The sequence below is a fragment of the Coenobita brevimanus genome, chromosome 95 (genome assembly GCF_032717465.1).
Source record: "Coenobita brevimanus isolate Jiangsu-jjx chromosome 95, ASM3271746v2, whole genome shotgun sequence".
Taxonomy (NCBI): domain Eukaryota; kingdom Metazoa; phylum Arthropoda; class Malacostraca; order Decapoda; family Coenobitidae; genus Coenobita; species Coenobita brevimanus.
In genome coordinates this window covers 11,189,223-11,202,128 of record NC_137048.1, presented here as the reverse complement: position 1 = coordinate 11,202,128, position 12,906 = coordinate 11,189,223, and positions in this window count along the sequence as shown.

Here is a 12,906-nt window from a genome sequence, read left to right as displayed (position 1 = left end):
AAACCGTAGGAGGGCAGTTTGGAAATTAAAGATTTATGCCAGACTCGATCGAAAGCCTTTGAGATGTCAAGTGCAATGGCAAAGCTTTCGCCAAAGTCCCGAAAGGAGGATGACCAGGAGTCTGAAAGGTAGGTGAGAAGATCGCCAGTGGAGCGTCCCTGACGGAACCCATACTGACGATCGGAAAGAAGGTTGTGATAGGAAAGATGCCTTAAAATTTTTTTATTAAGAATTGACTCGAAAACTTTTGAAATACAGGACGTTAAAGCAATTGGACGATAGCTGGAGGGTTGGGAGTGGTCACCCTTCTTTGGGACTGGCTGAATGAGAGCAAACTTCCAGCAAGAAGGAAAGGTACAAGTTGACAGACAAAGGCGAAATAGTTTGCCTAGGCAGGGTGTAAGCACAGAAGCACAGTTTTTGAGAACAACAGGAGGGACCCCATCAGGCCCATATGCCTTGTTAGTACTGAGGCCAGTAATGGTAGAAAATACATCAACTGAAGAAATTTTAATGTCAGCCATGAGGAAGTCAGAGGGGGAAAGTGATGGAGGAACAGCACAGGAATCGTCTAAGGTGGAATTGGAGGAGAAAGTCTGTGCGAAGAGATCTGCTTTATCAGTAGAAGAAATAGCTACAGAACCATCAGAGTAGAAAAGAGGAGGGAAGGATGATGAGGTAAAGTTGTTAGAAAGACTTTTGGCAAGGTGCCAGAAGGAGCGGGAAGAATTCGAGTTGGAGAGTTGAGAGCATTTAGTATGGATGAAATTATTTTTAGTAGAGCGAAGAACAGACTTAGCACGATTCCGGGCAGAAACGTAAAGATTATGTGATTCAGGGGTGGGTTGGTTCCGGTACCTTTTGTAGGCCTTCTCCTTGTTGCGGACAGCATTAGAACAAGCGTGATTAAACCAAGGCTTTCTTGCGTTAGTCAAAGGATATGAGAAAGGAATGTATGCTTCCATGCCCGAGAGAATAACCTCCGTAATGCGCAAGGCACACTCAGATGGCTCACGGTCATGGAAGCAATAATCATTCCAGGGAAAATCAAAGAAGTACTGCCTGAGGGCCTCCCAGTCCGCAGCTCCAAAATGCCAGAGACGACGTTTCCCTGGAGGGTCCGCAGGCCGTACTGGAGCGATAGGACAGGTTAAGGTAATAAGGTTGTGATCGGAGGAGCCCAACGGAGAGAAAAGATTAACAGAGTAAGCAGAAGGATTAGTTGTGAGGAAGAGGTCAAGTATGTTGGAGCTCTCTCCAAGGCGGTCAGGGATACGAGTAGGGTGCTGTACAAGCTGCTCTAGGTCATTAAGGATAGAAAAGATGTAGGCTTGTTCACCAGGTGGATCCGTGAAAGGAGAGGAGAGCCAAAGGTGGTGGTGAACATTGAAATCTCCAAGAATGGAGATTTCAGGGAAAGGAGAAATGGACAGAATGTGTTCCATCGTAGAAGTAAGATAGTCGAAGAATTTTTGATAGTCAGTAGAATTAGGGGATAAGTAAACAGCACAGATATATTTAGTCAGAGAATGACAGGAAAGCCGAAGCCAGAGAGTGGAGAATTCAGAAGAATCAAGTTCAGGAACACGAGAGCAAGATAAGTCGTTGCGTATGTATACACAACAGCCACCTTTGGCTTTGAAATGAGTATAGAGAAAGTAGGAGGATACAGAAAAGGGTTTGCTGTCAGTTGCCTCAGACAGCTGAGTCTCCGTTAGAAAAAGAAGGTGAGGTTTAGAGGAGGAGAGGTGGTGCTCAACAGAGCGAAAGTTAGATGAAAGGCCGCGAATGTTGCAGAAATGAAGAAGAAGAGAGTCAGACAGTGGTTCCAGGCACCTCGAGTCGTCACCGGGAGAGGGGCAGATGGCGGGGGCATTTATGGTCCCCCCCCTGGGGACTCCGAGGCTGGGTGTATTGACGCCATTTTGGTAAATTTTGAATAGGAAGTGTAGTGTGTACTGTGCATGTAGTTTGGTGAAGATAGATAGAGAAATTTGTACTGGAGAGCATGCTGGCCTACTCTCTGTGTAACTGAGACACTGAAAAAGTTCAGTAGCTAACCTACTGATCGTGTTATTTGCAGCTTTGAGAATGGAACCCAGTTTATTTTAGTTCTACCTCTGGACAAAAAATTCTACGGAGATCCAATGCCGGGGACAGGGAGCAGCGTTTTTGGGTCAAAATGTGATCACTCATTAAATATAGTAAAAAATTTTCAATCGTGATGGGACCAAGTTTTTTCACATCAACGTATTATTTGCGACTTTTGTGCCAATTTTGGTGCGATTTCAATGTGTAGTTTTGGCTGCTCAAAATACACACACACACACACACACACACACACACACACACACACACACATGCCTAATGCTATAGCATATATATATATATATATATATATATATATATACCTGATTTCTGCTTTGATCACAGGCAATAAAAGCTCCAGCACTCATTCGAGCTAATCGTTTTCATACTTTGAACAGATATTGCTTGAGAAATCATAGTTCTGATTAATTTCATTAGAAGGAAACACTGATGAACAAAAACATGACATATTGTCGAACTCAGACAAATAAATGTAGTTTCATTCATACTGGTACTGTATCTAATATATTATAGCACTAGCCGTGTGTGTGTGTGTGTGTGTGTGTGTGTGTGTGTGTGTGTGTGTGTGTGTGTGTGTTTTGGACAGCCGAAACTACACATTCAAATCGCACCAAAAATGGCACAAAAATCCCCCAAAATTCACTGATGTGAAAAAACTTGGTCCCATCACGATTGAAAAACTTTTACTATATGTAAAGAGCGATCACATTTTGACCAAAAAACGCAGCTCTCGGTGCCCGGCATAGGATCTCCGTAGAATTTTTTGCCCACAGCTACAACTAAAATATACAGTACTATAGCAGAGTGAGAGCCCTCCGCAGGAGCAAGTGCGAGGGGCCCAAAGGGCCCACGAGTACTTGTAATCGCTATATCAAGTAATATGAAACACACACACACACACACACACACACACACACACACACACCAATTCTAGATACATATATTGTATATGCACTCAGCAATTTTGCATGCCATGGCAGTACTGTATATTCATAAAGGGAGATTCTCTTTGAGAACCGATCCAAAATTGTCTGCATGACGCACACTTACCACGATTCTCTCTCTCTCTCTCTCTCTCTATCTATCTATCTATCTATCTATCTAAGTGATGTATTAATTAATTAATTTATTTATTTATTTTTAAAGACTTATTATTTTTTTCAGCCCCATACGATTTCAAGACCCTCAAATGGGGGCTGGGGGGTGGCCGCCTCCTCCGCCTCCCCCTTCGCTACGCCCCTGCCTACCTACCTGTATATCTACTGACCAGTACCTACTTACTGTACTGAATATAACAACCTGCATACACATGTTTCTGTTAGGCTGCTTACAGACCAGCATATCATCCTCCTTACCTGTCTGCCTACCTACCTATATACACCTACCTGCCTATCTTACTATTTACAAGGGCCTCCCTGCCTATCTACAAAACTACATACCTCCCGTACCCATCGATCAACTCATCACTATGGTCTGTTTATCTGTTCCTGCCTATCTGTTCTGTATTACCTATTGACGGTACCTACTTATCTACCTAACGATATAACCACATACCTACCTACCTACGTATCTACCTATGGCGTAAACACGTACCTGCCTACCTGTCTACCTAGTGACGCAATCACATACCTACCTACGGACGTAACCACATACGTACGTACCTACTTACCAACCTACTGTACCTACCAATCGACATAACCGCACACGCACCCTCCACGCTTCTTACCTACCTAACTACACAACCACTTACCTACCTCCCTCCCAAAATAGCCCACTGCCTACCTACCAGCCTGCCTTACGTCCTTCTTTCCTTCAGTCGTTCTTTATTTTTCTTGCCTTACATGTCCTTTATTTTAATCTGTCTTCCTCCCTTCCTCCCTTCTATCATTTTCTTTCTCTCGCCTTAGTCCTTTTTTTCATTCTTGTTACCTTACATTCATTCGTTCAGTCTTCTTCATTCATTGTTTTTACATTCTATCATTCATTCATTCTATCATTCATTTTCCTTCCTCTTGCTGGATTGTTTCTTTCTCGTTTCCTCCTTTTTTTTTTGTTCATTTTCCGTGTTTTATCTTCCTTTTTCATACTTCATACCTTTGTTTTTTTCTTTTCGTCCTTCATTCGAACTTTTCTCCCTACATTTCCTAACCATCTACCTTGCCCACTCCTTCCCTTCCTCCCTTCTTCCCTTAATCCCTCCTTCCCTTCCTCCCTTCTTTCCTTCCTCCCTTCTTCCCTTATCCCTCCTTCCCTTCCTCCCTTCTTCCCTTCCTCCCTTCTTCCCTTAATCCCTCCTTCCCTTTCTTCCTCCTTCATTAATCCCTTTTTCTCTTCCTTGTATCGGCTGGTAGGAATTCCTCCACTGGCCACCATTATGTATCAGCTGGTTGGAACCCCACAACTTATCGTATCAGCTTAGGCGTGACTGCACTGTTCCTAGCAAGGTTATCAAGAAATAACGTTCCGCCTGATCGAAGTCACTTCCGGCTGACACTGTCCACCAAACGTTTTCTCACACACTGGAGATGGTGGGAATCGGTGTAGATCCTGTTGAAGGAATGGTAGGTAGGTAGCGTGTGCAGGTGAACTGAAAACTGAGCAGATTTATCTGTCTTTATTGGCCACAGAAAGATACAACTGCGACACAGAGAGAACTCCGAGTAATACGTCCCTCTCGTTTGAATGATATGTGCGTTCTGCTCTAGCTGGCCGGCTTCCCCGCTGGGTGTGACCCTGGGTCAGCATAAATACAGAGGTGCCAAACTCCACAGACAACTGGGATTTATACATGATCACAACTCTACCATGCACATTATACACCTCAATAAAGTAGTATTGATTACATTAAAATATACCAACAGGGTAAAAGTTTCCCCAAGACTTTAAACATATATACAATTCATATGTCTCTATCGCCTTCCCTTTACCCTCATGTTTCCGCCGAAGTGCTGACTTTCGCAGGTCTAGCGCTCATTTTATTCCCACATCACACTACATTAAAGTGTCATTTGGATTCTTGTCTCAACACTACAACACATTTTCTTTAAATATGAATAATATAATGTGTACAGTAGCGAGAGACATGCTCCAATGTGGAAAAAAATGTCAGACACTAGAACATCCTCCCTCCTTCCTTCCCTCCCTTCCTCTCTTCTTTTCGTCATTCCTTCCCTCCTTCTTCCTGCTCCTCCTACTTATATATACTTCCTTGTTTAATTAGCGTTCTGTCTTTCCTTTCTCTCCTTCTCTTCTCTCATTCCTCCCTTCCTGTCCCATCATCAACTTTATTTTTTTACACATTTTTCATTGGTGGTACAGTATATAATATTTCCTCTGTTTTTCTAAACACACAAAAAGGTGAAAGTTATGACGGAAATTTTCGGATCCAGATAAAGGTGTGGATCCAGGAATTTTTTTCCCACTTTCCTTAACATTGTGAGATAGGGTGTTTTTCGACATTTTCGTAAATATTTCATGTTGGGCCTTGGCGGAGGTATGCTCTCTACTGAGTGCCATTCTAGTTTTTACAATGTTTTTCTCCTGCTACAGTGCCCTTTTTAAAATTCTGTTTTCTGATTTTTCTTCCTCAACATTTTTGTCATTTCGTTCCCTCCTATTCGTCTTCAGTTCCTGTTGCTTCTCTTCTTCCCTTTTCGTCCTCCATCTCTCTCATTCCTTCTGATCCTTTTCTTTCTCCTCGTCTTGTTCGTCTTTCAGTTCTCTAGTTCCTTCATCTCCTCTTCCTAATTCTTTTTCATGGTTTCTCTCTTGTCTTTCATCCTTAATTTTCTTCATTCCTTTTCTTTCATTGTCTTGTACATTTTTTCTACACAACTCCCTTCCCTCTCCTCTTCCTCTTCCTTCAGCTGTTTGTTTGTTCTCGTTTCCTACTCGACATTTTCCTCTTTAATCATCCTTCTCTAATTTTTCCTCTCTCTCTCTCTCTCTCTCTCTCTCTCTCTCTCTCTCTCTCTCTCTCTCTCTCTCTTCATTTCTTCATTCCCCCTTTTCTTCTTCCACGTGACTCATTTCCTCCTCTTCCCTTCGCCTTGTTTCTGGTGTCATATTCTCTGCTCTTTTCTGTTCCATTTTTTTTTTTTTATCTATTTGCTTTTTATATCCTTCGTCTTCCTTCTGCCTTCAGTTTTTTATTTCTCGCCCCTCCTCTCACTCGGACCGCCTTCTCCTCTTTCCCTCCCCCTCCCTTTCCTTTTCCTACCCTTCCCCTTGTCTCTCCTCCGTCTTCTCATTTTTCTCCTTCTTCCTTCTCATTTATTATTCAACTTCCTTCCTGAATCTTTCATTCCCTTTCCTTCACATTTTCTCTCCCTTCCCCTTCACCATCCCCTCCCCCATTCTTGTTCCCTTCCCTTCTTTCTCTCTCCCCCTTCTTCCCCATTTCCTACCCTCCTTCCCCTACCCTTCGTCTCTCTCTCCCCCTTCTCCCCTCTCCCCTTCCCCTCTTTCTTGTCTCCTCCTTTTCTTCCTCCTCCTCTTTTTTCTCCTCTTTGTTATTATTTTCTCTTCGTTTTACCTTCTTTCTCCCTTAACCCATGGATTGCGCAATTACCTTTTTTATCCCACCCCGACGTATGCAAAAAATGAAATGAAAAAAAAAGTTTTAGTTTACTATAAACATGAAGATATACATCCAAGGCATCATCTAGCGTTAAAAAAAAAAAAAAAAATCCCTCTCCGTCTTTGCGTAGCGCCATGCGTAAGTTTACAGAGGGGTGTAGTGAAAAAAAAAAAAAAAAAAAAAAATTTTTAGGTTTTGTTTATTATAAACTTGGAGATAACCATCCAGGGCATCATCTGGTGAAAAGAAAAAATCTCTCTCCGTCTTTGCATAGCACCATGCGTAAGTCTGCATAGGAGTGGAGTAATTAGTGGTGATGCACGGCCACTGGAAGGGTAGCACAGCCTAAGCTGTGGCTCATAACGTGATGCCTCCCAGCCTGAGCTGTGGCTCGCAGTTCACAGGTTAATTTCTTCCTCCTCCCACACACATCTTCCTCCCTTCTCTAGCAATGTATATTCCTCCTACTCTTCTTCCTAATCGTCCCCTTCTTCCTCTTTCTCCTACTTTTGCTGCTCCTCCTCCTCATCATCATCATCGTCATCATCATCGTCATCATCATCATCATCATCATCATCAACATCTTCGTCGTCACCTTCGTCATCGTGTTCGCCTTTGTCATCATCTTCGTCTTCATCATCGTCATCATCATCATCATCATCATCATCATCATCATCATCATTAATTCTCTCACTTCTCCCTTTCTTCCCTTTCTCCTCTATTCCTTTTCTCCCTCCTTTCTTTCCCCTTCCCTTCCGCTCCTCTCCCTTAACAATCTCTCTCCTCTTGGCTTCTTCCTCGCCTATCATCCCCTCCCATACCCCCCACTTCACCATTTTTCCTCCTCCTCCACTTCAGTTATAATTTACTGCAGTCATTAGTCTCTCTCTCTCTCTCTCTCTCTCTCTCTCTCTCTCTCTCTCTCTCTCTCTCTCAGATTAATTAAACCCAGCCACATTGTTAATTACACTTAAATAATCAATAGAATTACATTAACCTTATTAAAATTATCTCCCTAACACCTCTTCCTAAGCGATTTATTTTGCTTGTTAATACTCACTTTCCTCTTCTGTGTCATTTCAATCATTTCACTACCATCATACTCAGCATAACTTACACATTAATATTAACCAGTCATATTTAAAAATAAATCGCTAAGGAAGACGTGTTAGGGAGCTGATTTGTCGTCTGTCTGTATGCATGGACGTATATGTGTATGTATGAATGAATGTATGCATGGTTTTCTGTCAGTCTGCATGTGCGTATGTCACTGTCTGTCTGCCTGTATGTGTGTATGCGTGAATGTCTGTCTGTCTGTGTATGTATCTCGGTATGTACACTAGTTATGTATTTAGGTATGCGTGTATGTCTGCATGAGTGTATGTTTATATGTATGTATATATGTACGTATTTATGTATGTATGTATGTACTCGTATGTGTAATGCTAGGTGTTTTAGGCTCTGCTTCCCATGCCGTAAACGCCTAGCATATAGCGGGGCTCTCTAGACTGGGGCTTAGACAAATAGGAGAGAGGTAGGACACAAAGACTCCAGGCAAACAATCTTACACGTGTATTACTTAGTTGGACAGGGGAACGAGTAGATGTCACTGATACAAATACACTGGGCAATTACAAGCTCTTATGTCTAGATATGGTTATCAGTATCACGCAGGATACTGCTCGGGTCACAGTGAATAGCACTTGAGGTTCTTAGTTATGGGAAGTCCTGGTTTTCTATACTCGTGGAGTTACCAATATTATTTCCTACTGGTGAGCGTTACTTTGGCACAGGAGTATGATTATGGCCTTAATACCAGGAGGTATTTTCTGATGGTAATGTATTTACCCTGTTAGACTTGACTCTCACTGGGTGGCCGTATTTGTGTTTACACTGTCGTTGTTACTCACTCCACCATTTTGGTATTATCACTGACTTATATTAGAGGGGTAGTTCACTGTTCCGTCTTTATATCTCTAGGTCACAGACACTGTACACTGTAGTTGTTATTCACTTCACCACTAGGGTATTATCACTGACTTCCATTAGAGGGTTAGTTCACTGTTCTACCTTTATATCATTTGGGCACAAACACTTCACTATTACTGTCACTTCTGTCGGGTCTGGGCGTCGTGGCGGTCAGGTGCAAGGGCGGAGGGGTGCCACAGCTCCACTACTGATGAGGCTGGGCACCACCAGGGGCCTCTGTATCCAGACGCCACGGGATCACGCCCAGGGGCGTCCGTTCTCATCCGGGGCTGTGGGTGGCGAAAGGTCCCATGCTATCAGGGCTGGAAACATGAGTGCGGCCCTCAGGGCTGGGGCCGAATAACTGCCTCAACCTGTCGATCAGGCTCCTGACAGAGGACGAAGATCTCCAACGTCGAGGCGTGGGGAGTTCCCACCCGGGAGTCCTGGGGGCGGTCTGGGGTTCCTAAGGGCTGCAGTCCCCAGGGCTTGTCAGCGCCGACAGGAAGGGGCTGCGGCACCAGTCTGCATTGGGGTCCATCAGGTGGGTCTCCTCCAGATCCGGTAGTAGGGAACAGAGGCCGGGGGAGACTAAGGGGCCTCTCCAGTACTCCTCTAGGCCCGAGACTCCCTCTGGGTCGTGGGTCAGGAAAAAGGCATCAGCTTCAGACTGAAGAACGGCTACAGGCCGTCTCCCGCCGTAGGGCCCGGCTACTGGCCGTGGCTTCCTGGGGGCGCGGCTACAGGCCGTCGCCAAGGCCCAGCTACTGGCCGTGGCCTGGGGGAGTGAGCAGCTGCCAGCAGACCCAAAGGCACCTTCACAGCGGCTACAGGCCGTCTCCCTCAGGAGAGTTGAGGGGCTCCAGGCCGTCTCAGGGAGGACACCTTCAGAGCAGCTACAGGCCATCTCCTGACGAAGGCAGGAGTGGCTACAGGCCGTCTCCTTCAGGAGGGGTGAGCGGCTACAGGCGGCCTCAGGGAGGACACCTTCGGAGCAGCTACAGACCGTCTCCTGACGAAGGTGGGAGTGGCTACAGGCCGTCTCCTTATTACCCTCAGAGCGGCTACAGGCTGTCTCCTTCAGAAGGGGTGAGTGGCTACAAGCCGTCTCCTGACGAAGGCGGGAGAGGCTACAGGCCGTCTCCTTATGACCCTCAGAGCGGCTACAGGCCGTCTCCTTAGCGAGGGGTGAGCGGCTACAGGCCCTCTCCTGATGAAGGCGGGTGCGGCTACAGGCTGTCTCCTGATGAAGGCGAGAGCAGCTACAGGCCGTCTCCTTATTACCCTCAGAGCGGCTACAGGCCATCTCCTTAGCAAGGGGTGAGCAGCTACAGGCCGTCTCAGGGGTGCTGGCAGGAGCTCGATAGACAGCTCCACCTCGAAGCTGGTTGGGAAAGGCCTGCCCGGAAGGTAGTCTAGTACTCCTGCTATGGTGGTGGCAGGTAAGTTCCGGATCATAGGGATGCGTGAGTCCCAGTGCGCTGTTGTTGCTCCTTTGTGGGCTCCTTGTGGGGGTGTCTGGGTGCTTTCAGGGGCACTATACTGCATTTTACCACCGTCTGCTGGGAAAAAGTCATGTCCCTGTGACTGGGGGTGGTAAACTTTGGGTGTCGTAGGTAGTGTAGATTGGCTGTAGATGTCGGAGGAGGGCGTGCCAGGCTGTGGTGGCAGAGTTTTTGTAATGCTAGGTGAAATTAGGCTCGACTTCTCGTTCCTATTTCACCTAACGTGGAGCGGGGTCCTCTTTCGAGACCGGAGCTAGTGCAATAAAGAGAGGCAGGACACAAAAACTCTAGGCAACAACCTTTACACGTATATTACCACAATCAGACACAGAACAAATCAGCAGATATTACAGCACAATATATAGCAATATAAAACCTTATCTAGAGTATGTGTATCTCGCAGGATACTTGCTTCTCTGATACTAACGACAACACAAACAATCCTAGCGTATCAGGAGTGCAGTAAATATAGGCGCGCGCTGGGGCGCGGGGAGGGGGTTGAGACTCACTAGGAGGAGATAGGGGAGGTGCGGGGAGTGACTTGTGACGGCTAGGGGAAAGTTATGGTAATACTGGAAGGCGGCAGATATTAGCCGTGAAGTTTATATGGTTTCCACTAGCCAAAATACTTTGGTAATTGATTTTATCCTTGATTTACACTTACTTGAGATATGGGAATGAGGCGGGTGGTAAACAAGATTTATGAGTAGCGTGGGGGAAGGAGAGAATACTATTAATACTTCCTTTCACAATATTCCTACACAGTAATGGGGGTATGTCTTTATAGGCACAGGCTTATTAATTGTATAACAGAGATGTCACTCACAGGTATAGTCAATCAGATCTTGTTCCACAGCGTAGGGGAAAGAGAGAATACTATTAATACTTCCTTTCACAATATTCCTTCACAGTAATAGGGGTATGTCTTTATAGGCACAAGCTTATTAATTATATAACAGAGATGTCACTCACACGTATAGTCAATCAGATCTTGTTCCACACTCTCGTCCTTTAACTTCTCACTGTTATCTGATTTACCCCGATATTCACTATATGAAAACACTTTACAATACTTACATTAGGTGAAATCACACTTAACCTAAATCACGCATGTTACAATATCACACGTATTCATCAGGGGGATAGGCGGGAACATGTCATCGGTGATCATGCTGGGCTAGGGGCACCGTCAATGCGAGGCGTGCCGAGAGGGCACGGGATAGCTCATAAGGGCGTCCTCTCGCGTCCTGGACTTCCCGTGGATTCCGGACTTGGCTCCGGCCTGTGGCCCTCGGGACTGGGGCCGAATAGCTCCAGGATTCTCTGTGATAGGTCCCGGCGTCGTGGGGGCGTAGACAGATCACGCCCGGGTGTCCTGGGGAGAGCCGAGAGAGACTGTGGGCTGCGGTCTCCAACGTCTAGGGGCGCTGACAGGGGAGAGCTGCGGCAGCGACTTCCACTGAGGTCCGTCAGGTGCGTTTGCTCTAGAGCCAGGCGTAAGGTACAGAGATCAGGGGAGGCTGGGAGGCCTGTCTGGGTCACTCTGGGACAGGAAGCCTGGGCTCCAGTCTCCTGCCGTGGGGACGTCTCTCTACTCTGCACGCCCTCGGAGCGACCGTAGATCGTCTCACGAGGGAGGGAGCGACAATGGGTCGTCTCTACCATGACACTCTCGGAGCGACCATAGATCGTCTCATGAGGATGGGAGTGACCATAGATCGTCTCTATCGGAACACCTTGGGAGCGACCATAGATCGTCTCTACTGGAACACCTTGGGAGCGACCATAGATCGTCTCTACCAGAGCACCTTGGGAGTGACCATAGATCGTCTCTACCGGAACACTTCGGGAGCAACCATAGATCGTCTCTACCGGAACACCTTGGGAGCGACCATAGATCGTCTCTACCCGGACACCTTGGGAGCGACCATAGATCGTCTCTACCGGCGCACCTTGGGAGCGACCATAGATCGTCTCTACCTGAACACCTTGGGAGCGACCATTGATCGTCTCTACCGGAACACCTTTGGAGAGACCATAGATTGTGTCTACCTGAACACCTTGGGAGTGGCCATTGATCGTCTCCAACGGAACACCTTGGGAGCGACCATAGATCGTCTCTACCGGAACACCTTGGGAGTGACCATTGATCGTCTCTACTGGAACACCTTGGGAGCGACCATAGATTGTCTCTACCTGAACACCTTGGGAGCGACCATAGATCGTCTCTACCGGAACACTTTGGGAGCGACCATAGATCGTCTCTACCAGAGGGGCGCCATCTGGAGTATGGTTTCTAACTCCACCCCTAGCCGGCTCAGCAATTCCACTACGCGAAGGTAGTGTCCTTCTCCTACAGTGGCAGCGGCGTGGTGGTTGCATGTCATAGGGGCGCACGGCCCGGGCTGATATGTGTCGCTGTTGCCCGGAATGGTGGTGGCTGGTGGTGGCAACCCCGTAAGGTCCGTGTGGGGGTGTCGGCGTATCTGTGGGCACATTACGCTGTTCTTGACTTGCCCTGTCGTCGGGGGTACTATGGTATTCTCCGGGGGCACTGTTTTTCAAGCCACGCATTTTTACCACTCTCCCCCCGTAAAAAGTCACATCCCCGTGGCTGGAGGTGGAACGCTTGTGTGTTGGAGGTGGTGTAGACGGGCTGGAGGTGTTGCAACATAGTTCGCCAGGTGACAGTGTAGGAGTTCTCTTCTTGTGCTGGGTTGTAGGTGAGGAAGAGTGTGGAGGTGG